The sequence below is a fragment of the Dermacentor variabilis genome, chromosome 6 (genome assembly GCF_050947875.1).
Source record: "Dermacentor variabilis isolate Ectoservices chromosome 6, ASM5094787v1, whole genome shotgun sequence".
NCBI lineage: Eukaryota > Metazoa > Arthropoda > Arachnida > Ixodida > Ixodidae > Dermacentor > Dermacentor variabilis.
In genome coordinates this window covers 183,194,798-183,211,597 of record NC_134573.1, presented here as the reverse complement: position 1 = coordinate 183,211,597, position 16,800 = coordinate 183,194,798, and the positions used below count along the sequence as shown (strand labels likewise).

The 16,800-nt window shown below is 43.9% G+C and overlaps 1 protein-coding gene across 4 annotated transcripts in view; it reads left to right on the top strand.

Moving 5' to 3' along the window:
* The window catches only part of Isha (Insulator su(Hw) mRNA adaptor), a 150,473-nt gene that overhangs the window by 129,774 nt on the left and 3,899 nt on the right, over positions 1-16,800 (top strand). The gene's annotated exons all lie outside the window — the stretch shown is intronic.

The following is a 16,800-nucleotide window of genomic DNA, read 5'->3' as shown; positions in this document are numbered from 1 at the left end:
TTTATACAGGCAAGATCCTGAAGCAGGCCAAATCGGCAACAGCGAAGTAGTTGAAAAAGTCACTGCGGTCTAAAAGCTGTGCCTTGTCAGTCTGCTGTTCCAAGCTTGCTGCTGTGTGTGTGCTGCGTCTAAACCATTGTTAATAAAGTGTGTTTGTATCTGACAAAAGGTGTGCACTCAAGGCAAGATTTTTGAGAATGCATGCTATTCCCCCTCTCCCCTTGTGTCTGGGATTTTAATGAATTTAGTTCCTCTGGTTAGCAGGTATGTAAATAATGTGGGCTGTTGAGAAAAAATCCTGGTAGTACTGGGGTTGCTTGCAAACAAACTGGAAGTGGTATTGTATAATTATTCACTGCATTTTAAGTGCAGAAAGGAACTATGCTGTGTCTTTATTATTGCAGCAAGAGAAAATGCATTTTCATAAGTTCAAATTGTCAAACCTCCAGAGTTAGGGTAACTTGCATTGACAGCAAAGTGAAGCCTTGGTTTATCAACAGCGTTTGCATGAGAAGGAACAAGGAGAGAAATCCATTGTCTTTAGGGAGGCTGTCAAGGGATATTACAAGAAAAAAAGTAAGCTGCAGAACAACATGTTGCTGGTCTAGTCAGTGCTTACTTACCGCAAGGAAGACACACAGAACGTGTCACTGTGCCTGTAACGTGTTCTGTTTTTCTCTTTGTGGTCGTATACTTGCGCAAATTTAAGCTGCACAAGTCTTAATGCCAAAGGAAGCAGTCGGGGGCAGTAGTGTGAGGTAATGTATTCATAGAAAGGCAGATTTATTATAATCAATATCGCCTGAGTTTAAGGGATTCTCACATCGTGTTGGCACAAAACAATGGCACGATGTGGTTTTCGGTGTTCTGCTGGTGCATAAGTTCATCTGAATAAAAGCTATGGCAGCGGTGTAACAGAGGCACCAATTGTGCTGAGAGAAATCTTCTGGGCCGTCCTGCTCCAAAATGACATATTAGCATCAAATTGGGCCGAACCTACACCAAGGAAGCACAAGAAAGAAAGCCTCGTTCCGTTCATGCTGCCTCGCTAGTAAAACTGAAACCTAAAGCCCTCATCATCATCATCCAGGAAGTCAACAAGAAGGTCATAGCCGTGGATATGGCTGATGCTATTGGTCTTTCATTTGCTGTTTTCGCTCTTTTGTTGCATTTCTCCTCAGTGGAGGGTCCAATGCACTGCTGCTGGGTGGCCTTGTTGTTTGTGCTAAAGTTCTGTATTCCTTGTATTAGTAGCACAGAGCTTGCTCAAGGAGGCTGTTGGTTGAAAAGGAAGTTTCGGATAATTTCTGCTTCATTGTTTAGCATAGTTGTTGACAGTGTCACTTTAGCAACATTTTGTAATATGTGCACTTGACTGCTGACATACACTTTGCTTTATTAGCGGGTACCTTCTTCGCAATCTTGCAGGATTGGACTCCATGTTTGTAATTTAAACATCTTTCATATGATCCCATGCAATGTTATGAGGAGAGATTTAGCAAGTTGAAAGTAAAGAAACCTATAGACGTCTTCACTGTAACTGGTTTTTTTGTATGCATGCTTGTTCTGAGGTGTGCTTTTCTTTTCTGGTTTGCTTTAAGTACAGTGAACGCACGAATGCCATTTGCAAGTCGAAATGGTAGAAGTGGCCTTATACCGCAATAAACGCGCAGGGCAATCATTTTATTAAAAGATAATGATACCACTTTGATTATCTTTATCCCGAATGCTGCATTGATGCAGGTAAAGATGGCTCCACTATGTTTAGTATTGGCTGTTTCAGTTAAAATTGAGACCATATGTTGTACAGACATACATTTGACACTGTGTCAGAAGTGCTTATCGCTGTGCCAGAGCTGCTTTTTGCCTGCTTCAGGATCTGTGCCAAAAGCTCAAATAACTGTTCCGCCACTGCTATGGTGGCACACCATTTAGTGGTTTCTCACTTATGTGTAGCACTGAAACTTAAGTTGAAAGAGGCAGGAAACTGGGGCTTCAAATACAAAGCTTTTGTGAATAAGTGCTTATCGCTGTGCCAGAGCTGCTTTTTGCCTGCTTCAGGATCTGTGCCAAAAGCTCAAATAACTGTTCCGCCACTGCTATGGTGGCACACCATTTAGTGGTTTCTCACTTATGTGTAGCACTGAAACTTAAGTTGAAAGAGGCAGGAAACTGGGGCTTCAAATACAAAGCTTTTGTGAATACTATAAGAGTTGTGGTCGGGCCTTTAAAGAGGGGTAGCTGGCTCATGCTGTCGCCCGGCTCATCCACGCTAAGGGCATTGTCGAAGGTGGAAAATGTTTTCATTGAGAACGAACACAGTACTGGGTTAATTAATAATGTTTATGTGAGGAGCAGTGAGCGTTGCATCTTCACAGTCTAGCACAACTGAATTGAAGCACACCTGAGGAGCCGAAAGAATCCGCTTAAATCCCCTATGTCCTCCCTAGATCACTAGGCCAGGGAAATCTGCCATCACACCTTAGCCCCACGCGAAGCGCCCAAAGCCTCCGAAGGATCTGCGTTTAGGGCGAGGATGTCAGTCACTCCGTCACCTTTGTTCACTGAACACACAGAAAGGAGGGGCGTTTCATAGACGGGGATTGTCACGCTTGACTCAAAGTGGCACGTCTTGATTCCTGGGATAACCTAGCAATTAGCTAAAGCATCTATTAAACAGCCTTGGCAGCTAGCAGTGGCCATGAGGGAAAGGCGTAGAATGCCCTTTTCCAGGAGTTCCTTGCTCCCATGGTCGGGGACAGCGGCAGTGTACCATCTATCAACACTATTCGCCAAACGTGTCTCACCCTGGTGTCACTGCTGGTCTGTCTGAGGGGACGTATTATGAACTTCATGTGAACTCCTGCAAGTCTTTTAGTACAATATCCATCAACTTCGAGAATCTAAACAGCACGTTCTTCAACCCGAAGCTAAAAACTAGAGGCAAAAAGTGCCTACAGGTAAGGTAACCGCAGCATAGTGGCTGGCACTTTCTGAAAGGGAAATTGTCGGTATCCCCACACAAGATCTATAGTCGAAATTTACTTAGCAGCGCTGACTTCTTCGATTCGTTCTCAGTGTTGGACATCGGGTACAACTGATCCCTGGTGATGGCATCTAACTTCCGGTAGTCAACACACGGATGAGGGCCCTTATTAGGAGCTTCCACAAGTATTAGCGGTGATGTGCAGTCACTCTTCGCGGGCTCAATAACTCCCAACTCTAGTATGAGCTGTATCTCTGTCTCCATAATTTCTCTCTGTCGTGGAGACACCCTGTAAGGCTTTGACATTGCGGGTTCAGTCGATGTTAGCTCTATTTCGTACGTTATTACTGTATTTACACGACTGTAAGTCGACCCCTTTTTTAAAATTTGAAAGTCTGAAGTTGGGGGGTCGACTTACAATCGAAACCAAAACATGGCCCCGCCAAAAAAAGGCCATATTAACGAGAGCTACAACGTAGTTACAATTTTGTGTTTGCTCTATGGCCCTAGCCGTATCTTTTCGCTATCCCGCGTGTTTGTTCGCTTTTCGGAAGGGTTTTTCAGCATTTTTGAGAGTCTTACAGTGCATGCAACACTCATGGGGTGGTGTCGATAGTTGATAAAAGCACCGCTGTTCCCATTTGCGGCGGCACCCTCAGAACGGCGGCGCTTGCGGGGAGTATCGGTAGTTCATGGAAGAGCAGACACCGCTCGCGGGTTTCTCTTTCTCTGTTTAAAGGCATTGGTTTGACTAACTTCTTGACGCGCTCCACTTCGGCTACTTCTACGCTTCCCCAGTCGTCATGAGTGCTGCAGGCCCACTAATCTTTCGGCACTCGTTCACAGCAGCGTTCAAGAGGGCTGCCATCCTTTACGCCGAAGAAACAAATCGCTGCGCAGCGGGCCGCAATTTCGATGTTTCTTAACGGGTGGTGCGAGAGTGGCGACTGCAGCGAAGCGAAATTTTCACCCTGTGGCGGCAAGTGAGAAATTTCCCACGTGCCGAAGTCTAGACGCTTTCCGGAGCTGTAGGCTAAGCTTGCGGCGTACGTCGCTGAAATGCATGATCGGACCCTGCCAGTGAAGTGCGACGTGGTCATGAAATAAGCCCGGACCTCCGCCTGAATTTTAAGGTTCTGCTCCGCCGTGAGTACAAGTGGCTGGCGGCAGAAGACTGCGAAATTACGCCAACCGGACCTGTCAAAAGAGCCTCCCTGACAGCTGCGTGTGGTTGGGTGCATTTGGCGTGGGCTGCTGTTCTGCGCGATGACCTGGTGCGGTCGTTTGCCAAATTTGAAATTTCGCTGGACCATGACTCGCTGTGGGACCGCAGCAACGATGACGATGGCAGCAGTAGTGAAGACGAGTAGCCCAATGACCATGTCAGCTACTAATAAATTTTCGTTATCGAATGTGCTCTCTGGGGTTTTTTTTTCCCCGGTCTAGCGATATGGGGGGGTCGACTTACAATCATGTAAATACGGTAGTTCGGTTCTACCTGGCCGATTGCTGAATATATTGAAATATTCCTTTGACGGGCCCTGTAGCTCGTCTACCTGCTCTGGTTTAAGAGCTTCCGCAATTACCGAGGGTTCTACAACTTCTTCAAGGCTGAGTTCAGGGTTGGAGGTTGTCTTACATTCATTAAATTGGGTATGAATGTTGCGAGGCTATTTATTCTTAAGGTTAATGACTCCGCTCCACTGCACGTATGGCTTCATCAAATTGCAGGGGTATATTTTCACCTACTTCCCACGACTGGGCGCTTTCAGAGCATAGTTGGTATCTGAAAGCTTGTGCAACACTGACTGATTCGTCCCAGAACTTCAAGCTTGTTCTTTCTTGAAGGTCTGAGGATCGTTACCTGGTCCCCAGCATTAAAGGTTTCAAGCCTTGCATTCGTGACATAGTAGAGCTTGTCATTCTTTTGTGCCATGCCCATGTTCTTTTCTACTGGTTCTTATGTTGTACTTAGCAGTTCTAGCACGTACTCTACCACTGTTTGACTCTCTCCTCTTTCCTCGTACATCTCTCAACATTCTCAGTGAAGAATAGAGTGTCCTCCCATACACTAAGTTCTGATGAGAACTCTGTAGCCTCGTGAGGAACCGTTCGCAAAGGAAACAGAGTAGCTGGTAGGCAGGTCTCCCGTTCCTCCTTGCGCTTGTAACAGAGTACCCTCAAAACTCGCCTGAGCACTGAATGCCACCTCTCTAAGCTATTTGACCGAGGGTGATATATGGAACTGTGTATTAACTTTACCCTGCACTTTTGTAAGAATGTGGAAGCCACTGACCTGGAAAATACTGACCCTTGACGTGTCTGAATTTCTGCTGGAATCCGACTCTTGACGAATACTGTCAAAAGTGTGTCTACTACCTCAGTGGAGCTGAGTTCTTTCAGAGGGATCAGTTCTGGAAACTTTGTAGCCGGACACAGCATGGTAAACAGGTACCTGCAACCCAACATTGGCTTTGGTAGAGGCTCTACTGTGTCTATCACAAGTCGTCTGAAAGGTTCTGATACTAAGGACACTCACTACCTTTAGTGGAGCTTTCCATGCTTCTCCTCGTTTACCCGACTTCTGCCAGGCATTGCTTGATCTCACAAAGTTTTCCACGTCTTTGCAACAGTCAGGCCAGTAGTATGCCATAAGCAATCTTTCTTTCGATTTGTTTATGCCTAGGTGACCAGACCACCCACTTCCATGACAGAGCCCCTAAAGGTACTCCCTGTACTTGGTAGGTACGGCTAACTGATACACCTGTGCTTTTGGTCTCTGTAATACCTATATAACAAGCCTCCTTCCTCGTGCATCATCACATTGCCCCTAGCACTGCCTTCTTTAGCTGTTACATGTAATTTAGCTTGGCTGACATCATTCTTTTGCTTGGCTGCCAGTGACTCTCGGTCCACATGTAAGAGCTGATCAAAGTTCACTGAGGCCAGTGACAGTAACAACCCTGTCTCGCTTACGAGTGCTTCAGCTGCAAGCGTGAACTTTCACACATGCCTTGCAATACACTCTCGTTGAGCCGGTGAGCTTGCAGGATATCCTCAATCGCATTTTCATTCCTCGAGCCTAGCTCAGTTTCTGTTGCCGAGGCTACCTCGTTTTCTACTTCTGCTGGAGGGGCTTTTGCACATTCAGAGGAAAGCGACGGAATTCGATGAGCTTCGGATCGCGTCAATGCCTATACTGCGACCTCTGCAAGTTTCAGCCCCTTCTCACACAGTAACATCTTCTTAGAAGTCCTTTCAAAATTTCCTAGGAACAACCTTATGTCATTCCCGACTTCAAAGGGCTTTAACAGCCTGTCCATGTGGTACAATTCTGCCTGACGATCATTCCAGAGCACCTTCACTCGCTCAAGACAACTCCAAATGTTTACTTTCTAGGCGAAGTTGCTTTTTTCTTAACTCACAATCTTTCTCGTGTTCCTCTTGGTCCTGTTCTTCGTTCTTTCTCTCTCTGTCCCATTCTCTCACTTGCTCGTTCCTCTCTTTTCCTAAATAGTTCTAACCCAATTCCAATGTCCTCCTCACTTGCCTATTCGGAAATCAGCTTTAATGCTTCTGATTTAATCATTCCCTTGTGTACCACTAGGCCCACTTCTTCACCGACAACCAACATTTTGTCTCAGTAGTTTCCTGAAATCCATCATTGCTGTTTTGCTGACTTGGTCCCACTTGCTAAATACAACTATGTAAACATCACCTAGCTCACAATCAACAATCCAGCTTCCCTACTGTTCTAGAGTGAACAACCACAAAATGAAGCCTAGATAGTCAAAGCAAAAACCAAGCATTCACCGCTGCCAGCCAGTTGTAAGAGTTGGTGTCAGGAATGTCAGAAGGGGTAGCTGGCCCACGCCATCGTCCGACTCATCCACACTAAGGAAGTTGTTGAAGGGAGGAACATGTTCTTATCGAGAATGAGGCGTCTGTCTTAATTTATAGTATCTACATGAGGAGTGGAGAACGTTGTGCCTCATCAGTCTAGTATGACTGAATTGAAGCACACTAAGAAGCCGAAAAAGTCCGCTTGAATTCCTTCTGACCTTCCTAGATCCCTAGGCCAGAAAAATCTGCCATCCCACCTTCGTCCAATCGGAGCGTCCAAAGTTGCCGAAGGATCTGCGTTGAGGGCGAGGGCGCCCACAATCACTCTGGCACCTTTGTTCACTAAACACAAAGAAAGGAGGGGAGTTTCGTAAACAGGGCTTCTTACGCTTGACTCAAACTGGTGTCCCTTAGTTCCTGGGATGACCAGCAATTAGCTGGAGTGTCTGTCAAACGGCCTTAGCAGGTAGCAGTGGGTTGAGGAAACAGCGCAGAACACCCTCTTCCAGGAGCTTCCTGTCCCCATCGCTGGGAACAGTGGCAGTGTACCATCCATCAACACTATTCGCCAAGCGTGTCTCACCTTGGTGTCGCCGCTGGTCTGTCTGAGGGGACGTACTATTAACTTCATGAAGCGATCCATCACTTCCTACAATAACTTTCATGTGGAGTTCATGAAGACCATTTGTGCGATGCACAGTCAGATGTGCACAGGCTTGGGGGTACGCAGCAGCAGGCGTTGCCTACAAAAAGCCTGAAAGCATAGCTGTAGTGCTTAGTTGACACAAGCACTCACATAACACAGCGTCAACTGTAGAAACAACAAACTGACTGGAGAGGAGCCTGACATGTTGCACACTATGCACTGCTCAAATATGCACATTTAGGTATGACAGATGTAGCTAGTGCATGAATATCGTTTGGAGTATTTTTTATCGATTTAGACTTAAATTTAGGGCTGTGGCCCTTACACTAGAATGTATGGTATTTGTCGTACAAGCACATAATGTAGATTCCTGTAACCCTCGGGATTGTTACGCATATGCATGAATGTTCAAAACTTTTTATCCAGTATTTGGATCAAATAGCTCGTGGTTAGAATTGTTATATATTTCTATTAAAGGGGCGCTGAACCACTCTTTAGCGAAGTGGAGAAAGGAATTCGAAGTGAAAATAGGCTATTTGAGAAATACTTTGCCACAAAAAAAAAAGTACTTTAGTGCGTTCAGCAGAAGTAGAGTTATTGGAAATCAAACACAGCTTCCGCTGTGCTCCCATTCTTTTTTCAATGCCATGCACTGCGAAGCCTATGGTGGAGCGGGGCATGCCCACAAAACTTCGCCTTCTAAATGTCACCGTGGCACGCAGTTCAAATTTCATTTTGAATGTTAACGTAGATGCCATGGCCTCAGATTTTGGTGCTTACGACGCGCTAAACGTATGCCACACGCGGTCGCCCTCACTGAGCAGCAGTGCCCTTAGCCAGTGGACTCGCGGCAGCACCCTGCAGCTGCCACGGTATCTACGTCATGTAGCCGACCGCAGCTACCAATAGCAGCTGCATATGGGAGCCTGCTTTATTGTGAAATAAAACATCCAGAAGAGAATGAGAAGCAGGCTTCTGTTGAAAAAAAGAGCGTTTGAGCGTAAGGTGATGGGGGGGGGGGGAATAGTGCACATCAATGGGGAAATGATTAAAAAGTGTTGTTGAAGCAAATAGTCATTAACATCCAGGTAACTGTAAGAAGGAAAAGTGAAAATAGCATGTTTTTCAAATTTTGATTCAATGTGTCATATTAACATGTCCTTGTGCGACATCTGACACATGAACCTAAATGTAGCTAAATGTCTTCATGATTTACCAATAAGAAAGAACTGATAAACAGTTTTTAAGTCCCTAAATCTCATCCTTAAAGCGACTGATCATGTAAAATACCTCTGTATTACATTCACTTTCAGGTTAGACTGGACATGTCACATTGATAAAATTGCTGACAAAACTTCTATGTTGCTTCACTTTTTCTGTAGAAATGTTGAACATAGACCGAAAAAGTTGAAGGAAACCTTGTATTTAACATTAGGTTGATTTTAGAACATGCTTATGTTGCTTCACTTTTTCTGTAGAAATGTTGAACATAGACCGAAAAAGTTGAAGGAAACCTTGTATTTAACATTAGGTTGATTTTAGAACATGCTTGTGTTGCAGGGACCCCTTTACGGCCATATTCAAAGATAAATTAGGAAGGGTACAGAAACAGGCTGTGGGGTTTGACTGGCAGTTATGACTTCCGCATAAGAATCTTTTTGCATTGCATACGAATTGTGCTGGAAACAACTACAAACTAGTTGAAGATTGCAGAGGCTTAAGTTTCTCTTCAGCATTTATAATAAGCAAATAGCAATAGATAAAGATAGGTATATTAAGCAACCGCTTTATATATCCTCAAGGCGTGACCATTCAAAAAAAATATTGGAGTATAAATATCGCTTTGATGTTTTCAAGTTCTCATTCTTTCCTCATTCTATTAGTGTTTGGAATGAGCTCCCTGTGGAGATATTTTTGATGCCTTGCTTCATTAGTGCAGTTGGGTCTGTTAAGCCACATGTCCATTTTGATTGTACTTTGATGTTATAGAGTCGGAACAATGTTTTTCTCTTTGCTTTTGGTGCTTGTCCTCTTTCTTCAAAGATACTTTCATATAGATTGTTTTCAGTACTGTTGACCCTGGTTGCCGATGTTTATGCCTGCTCCCCTTTGTTTTCTCTCTCTCTTTCTTCTCTTGGACTCTCTTACAACAATGCCTTTGGGTGATGTAGGTATTACCAATAAATAAATAAAAATGTCACTGAAAGACATGGCTAGTATGTGTGATGCTTATGTGTAATCCACAATGGCATCACTTCTAACCCACTGTGCCTGCTGTTTTAATATCACTGAGGAAATCTTTAACAATAAAAAATGTCTAGGGTGGCCATCACAAATCACCCTAAGAGGAGGTACTGTCAAAATTGCTGGAAAAACGAACTTTCGCTTAAACATTCGGAAAGTCTTGCACACCCTTATGTGAGAAATGATTGAAAAAACTGGCAAGGCTTGAGCCAGAAGAGTATTGTGATGGCACAATAAAAATGAAGCACTAAACCATACTGGCACCTCATGCAATTTCCTCTAAGCATAGACTGCTTGTCTTTTTCACTCACTGCAGACTGTGGCATCACTGTGCTGAGTTTTATTTTTAGATTTACATTTCTAGATTACTAGTCTTGTCCCACGGACTTTGCCCACAGTTGTAGCTGAGGAACCCCAACATGAAACAGCTGTGACTCATCCCACACGGACACCTTAGGGCCATCTTGTTGCCAATCAAAATTAGCTTGTGAAGGTCGCAAGCTAGGGTAAGTGGTCCGGCTCGTAAGCCTGCAGATTTGAGATTACATGAAACCCTCATTGAAACTAAATCCCTCTAGCTAAATCAAACTGATCTGTGGTCTTGACACTAACACATGCACTTCAGTTCTCCAAGCCTACGGGGATGAGGCTATGCCTAGTGCGAGCACAGAACTGGTAAATGCTTGGGAATCTTGGGGCCCCTGGGTGGCAACCTGGACTTGTACGTTGCTCTTCCACCATCTATGCAGAGAGGCGTGTATTCATACCTCTCGAAGCCTTTGCCCACTGATGTGACACAGGGAGCTGGCATTTTGACAGTGTTGCAGCTTTGGCTAGAGACGGCATACACCACCACCAGCCATGGCCTCCATGTTTGGCCGAGACAGTGTGTGGCTACACTTTCATAGGCCGTAAGTAAGTTGTAGATGCCATCTTGAACGGCGCTCTCTCATGCAGAGCCGCTGGCAACCGTAGCCACCACCGCAGCAACTCTAAGCGTAGCTGCTTCGACGTTCGCTATTAAGTTTCTTGCATAAAGAATAAACGAGAAGAAAGGGGGTTAACCGAGGGGCCCGATTATTTGTCATATCATGAGAAGCCAACAAACACTGACACCAAGGACAACATAGGGGAAATTACTTGTGCTTAATAAATGTAATGAAGAAACGATAAATTAATGGAAATTAAAGTGGATGAAAAAACAACTTGCCGCAGGTGGGAACCGAACCCACAACCTTCGCATTTCGCGTGCGATTCTCTACCAATTGAGCTACCGTGGCGCTCTTTCCCCATCCATTTTCTTGGGTATTTATGTGTACTAGTAGAACCCTGGGAGTGTTTGCCAGCGCCATCACTTGCAGACCTTGGCCTGTCACCATCACTCGGAAAACAAAGCGTTGGCTGACACCGAGATGCAGGTGTCCCTCATACATATCAAAATAAACTTTATAAAGCATTAAAATGCAACACTGAGGTGTTGTGCACTGGCTGTGAGTGTGTCAGGACAGTTGAATTTACCAACTGTTGAGAGAGAATCTCACTTGCAACAAAGTTTGGGTCTCACGCCAATGAGCTCATCTTCGAAAATATTTGCCTCTGTATGCATCTCCTTTTTGTTTGTATTTGGGGAATGTTCGACAATGGATTTTAGCTTATTATCTACCGGTACTTCCAAAGTAAATGTTAAGCCCTTGCCCAGAGAATTGAAGGCTTCTACAACCCTATTCCTGAAAGCACCCTTGTCTACATGACAGCCTAAAATCAGGTAGTCATTGACATATCTGTATACCTTACTTACTACACCTTCTAAATCTTTGGCCAACTCTCTCTCTATGCTTTCCAAAAAAATGCTGCTTAGGATGGGAGCTACCTTTGACCCGATGCACACACCCCTTGCCTGTATATACGTTTCACCACAGAATCCCACATGTGTATTCGCTAAATAAAAATGCAGAAGTTCAAGAAAGGATTCAACGGCCATGCCGCACGTATTGCGGAATGACACCTCATCATTCTCATTTGTTATGCAATCTTTAACACTGGACATAAGGGGCCCATGCGGTAAGGAATAGTAAAGATCTTGAACATCTATGCTGAATCCCCAGCTGCAGCTTGTACTATCTGATGCCAGACAATTCACAAGACCTTCAGAGTTTTTCAATAAGTACAGATCCTGTATTTCTAGGGAATTCAACGTTTTTTGCAGAAACTCCGCGACCAGAACCTGCCAACACCCTCGCTCGGACACAATTGGCCTAAATGGAATTTCTTGCTTGTGGGTTTTCGCCCTAAAAAATATCTCCAATTTCATTCCTTTTGAGTTCTTCACACGATACACAAACTTATCTTGGTCACATTTCTTAAAGCACTTGTTCACCGCTAGGAAAGCCTTTTCTAAGTAACAATCATTTGGTACAACAACCAGAAAGCCTTCCTTGTCTACTTGAACAACACGCAGATATTCTCAACTAAATACTTAGCAGTCCTATCAACATTGGGTCTGGATCTATCGCTTACCGAAGCTTTGGCCACCACGTCCACACATTCCACCACACATCGTTCTTTTTGTTTCTCTGGTACACTCCTGGCAATGTCCCTTGTAAGTGCTAACCTGTCGACGATGTCGATCCTTGGTTCCACGCAGAACTTTGGCCCCAACTTGAGAACCTGTTGATGCCATTCCACCGTTGCACCCGCTAGTAATAGAAGGCATCCCTCTGGCACTTCCCTTTTCTTCTTCGGCAATTTTCGACGAACATCATCAGCCTGGTTATGCCCATTGCAGGGCAAAGGCCTCTCCCATACTTCTCCAACTACCCCGGTCATGAACTAATTGTGGCCATGTTGTCCCTGCAAACTTCTTAATCTCATCCGCCCACCTAACTTTCTGCCGCCCTCTGCTACGCTTCCCCTCCCTTGGAATCCATTCCGTAACTCTTAATGACCATCAATTATCTTCCCTCCTCATTGCGTGTTCTGCCCATGCCCATTTCTTTTTCTTGATTTCAACTAAGATATCATTAACTCGCGTTTGTTCCCTCACCCAATCTGCTCTTTTCTTATCCCTTAATGTTACACCCATCATTCTTCTTTCCATAGCTCGTTGCGTCGTCCTCAATTTAAGTAGAACCCTTTTCGTAAGCCTCCAGGTTTCTGCCCCGTAGGTGAGTATTGGTAAGACACAGCTATTATACACTTTTCTCTTGAGGGATAATATCAACCTGCTGTTCATGATCTCAGAATGCCTGCCAAATGCACGCCAGCCAATTCTTATTCTTCTGATTATTTCAGTCTCATGATCCGGATCTGCAGTCACTTCCTGTCCTAAGTAGATGTATTCCCTTACCACTTCCAGTGCCTCACTACCTATTGTAAACTGCTGTTCACTTCCGAGACTGTTAAACATTACTTTAGTTTTCTGCAGATTAATTTTTAGACCCACCCTTCGGCTTTGCCTCTCCAGGTCAGTGAGCATGCATTGCAGTTGGTCCCAATCGAGGTCTTCCCAATTCTTCCCAATCCAGGTCTCTGAATACCTCCTGTAAACACGCTGCGAATAGCATTGGAGAGATTGTATCTCCCTGCATGACGCCTTTCTTTATTGGGATTTTGTTGCTTGCTTTATGGAGGACTACGGTGGTTGTGGAGCCGCTATAGGTATCTTTCAGTATTTTTAGATACGGCTCGTCTACACCCCGATTCCGAATGCCTCCATGACTGCTGAGGTTTCGACTGAATCAAACGCTTTCTCGTAATCATTGAAAGCTATATATAAGGGTTGGTTATATTCCGCACATTTTTCTATCACCTGATTGATTGTGTGAATATGGTCTATTGTCGAGTAGCCTTTACGGAATCCTGCCTGGTCCATTGGTTGACGGAAGTCTAAGGTGTTCCTGATTCTATTTGCAATTACCTCAGTAAATACTTTGTAGGCAAGGGACCGTAAAGGTCTATAATTTTTCAAGTCTTTGGCATCCCCTTTCTTATGGATTATGATTATGTTAGCGTTTTTCCAAGATTCCAGTACGCTCGAAGTCGTGAGGCATTGCGTATACAGGGTCGCCAGTTTCTCTAGAACAATCTGCCCACCATCCTTCAACAAATCTGCTGTTACCTGATCCTCCCCAGCTGCCTTCCCCCTTTGCATAGCTCCCAAGGCTTTCTTTACTTCTTCCGGCGTTACCTGTGGGATTTCGAATTCCTTTAGACTATTCTCTCTTCCATTATTGTCGTGGGTGCCACTGGTACTGTATAGAACTCCTCAGCCACTTGAACTATCTCATCCATATTAGTAATGATACTGCCGGCTTTGTCTCTTAACACAGACATCTGATTCTTGCCAATTCCTAGTTTCTTCACTGCTTTTAGGCTTCCTCCGTTCCTGAGAACATGTTCAATTCTATCCATATTATACTTCTTTATGTCAGCTGTCTTACGCTTGTTGATTCACTTCTAAAGTTCTGCCAGTTCTATTCTAGCTGTAGTGTTAGAGGCTTTCATACATTGGAGTTTCTTTCGACGAACATAGTTCCATATAGCCTCAGTCACAATATTTGCCTGTCTGCACCAGTCCCGAAAAGCCTTCGCGTTAAAAAGACCATCGGAAGCAGACGAACAGGCCGCCTTTAGACATTCTTTGAAATGTCTAACCTGTCTCCGGCTCTCTGATCGCAAGATCTTGATCATTTTTCTCCCATGTCCTGCAGATGGGAGCAACCATCCGGTCACCAACACCACCTCATCAGGGCATTCCCCAAGTTTCAGGAACCAGCTTAACAACCGTGCTCTGCACTCACAGGCCGCGATAATAGGCACCAGAACTGCTGGGTTGTTTAAGCTATAGTTCGGACAAGTAAAAAGAGGGCCGGAAGAACTAGAAATGAACCGAAGCATAACTGCGAGTCCGCCTAGTTGGAACAGATTCATCTTAAAACTTTTTGTGCGCAAACAGGGACGAAGAATAGTGGCAACACAAGGACGAGCACTTTCTAACTGGTTTTATTTTTGAAGAACCACCTGCTTAAATACCCACAGATTTGCGCGATCTAGTCAACAGAACACGCCTATAGTGCATGTGATGCCCGCAGATCTGCATGATCAAGTCGCAGTTCAATGGATTTTACCTTTTTTTTTCTGATATTTTTTTATTTGCTTTGCATTTTACTAACCCCTCCCTTCTGTTTTCTTTTTGAATAAAATAAGCACTACTCCTTACTATTCAAACTGGATTAAGTAATTTTTTTATTTAACATGCTTACTAGAGTGTGACACCATCAGGTGACGTGGTGTCAGCCCATCTTGACGTAAAACAAAGTTCTGTGTCACTCAGGGAATTTTGCAATGGCACTCTGGAAAAACCTGGAAAACTGGGGTAAATTGGAAATGCCACCTCGGTAGGCACCCTGCAGCTAGGATGCTATTAGAGATTGTATGTCGACAGCACTGCTGAGAAGAAGCCATAGGAAAGTAGAAACAGGGCTTGCACTTACTCTTAACTGAACTCTTATTGGAAAAAATTCTAGCATATATGCAATGAAAAAGGGATGCTTGAAAAGTTTGAAGGCATTACTGTTCCAACTGTGAAACAAAAAGAAAGGCTAGACTTGTGGTACTCTTGAAATATTCAATTCTTTCTAACATTCTATTCAATTTTAGCCTTAAAAAGAATGGCATTATAAAAGGGTAAAAGAGCGCTACACTGTTAAAGTGAAATATGCCGAAGCTTGCATACTTTTAAGAAAAATCCAAATTGTTTGTTACAGAGATTAATGGAGGCTTGACTTACTCAACTGGCTCCTTTTCTTCTAACATGGAAGTCTTTAGTTACCTCACAGGCAAGCTGCTGATCAAGACAGGACAAAATAGTTGTCATAATAGACGGGTGCACACACAGATACAGCAATTTGTGGCAAGATGGGAAGGCTTTGATGCAGAGAGTGAACACCCTTGCTTTTGCACTCCTGATAGCTCATATTTTACTTTGGTCAATGTGTTTTGCCTATCAATTAATACATCATTGGCATAGATAGATACTTTGGCATTTTAATGTAAATAATTGAGCAAGTTAGTACTGAGGTCGAACAGCGCAAATAAAACAAGGAAACAAATACCACAGACCTTCCTCGATATGTAATCGTATGAAAATGTGCGAAAGGCCCCTGTGTGCCACAAATCATAAATCTCGTTTGACTGACTGCAAGCGCAACATTCTCAGATGCCGCTGAGCCGTGGAAAAACCTATATAGGTCAAGCAGGACAGTGCTTAAATGAAAGAGCTTGTCAGCACAACAGAAACCTAAAGAATGACTATGGGAGTCATTTAGCAGGACATTGTAACAAGTGTCCCTGCACTCCCATATTTGAAATAAGAAAATTCATAGAGAAAGGAAAATGGAAGAGGGAAAAGGAAATAATAGAAGCTTATTGCATTATAATGTAAGGAAATGTGTAATCATTCGCTCTCTTGCCTTGGGAAAAGAATAGCTTTTTTTGGATGAAAGATTATGATGTTGCTGATTTGCAAATGTTCTTGTGTCTGGTGTACGCATGCCTATGCTGAAAAAGGTATAAAATGGCTGGAGAACTTCAAATAACCTTTCAGTTGGCAGTCGGCGTTTGTCTCTGGTATTTGTTGTTTATTCTTTTCCTTGTTTTATATGCACTGTTCGACCTCAGTTCTAAACATGAACCAACTAGCCCTGATCAAGATCTTACTAAGGCAAGTTAGTATTCAATTATTTTGAACAAGAGGGTGGCAGTGCATAAAAACAGCGCAGAGACTAGAGTAGACATTTGTGTCCTCTGCTCTCCTCTTTTTGTTGTTTTTTGTGTGCTGCCACTCACCTATTCAAGATAGCCTTTAGTTGATGCTATCATTTGTTTACAATCTATGTCAATGACTAAAAGCTCGCAATGTAAATTCAGAAAGGTGTGCCCAGAGCAGGCCTTGCTTTGTTATGCCTGGAACTGTGTATTTATCTCCTTGGCGAATACTATTTAAAAATATTGCTGATGTAGCTCCCACTGGCTATTTTTAGCAATGGTGGTCACCCTTAAGTGCTTCACTCTAAAAGTTGTT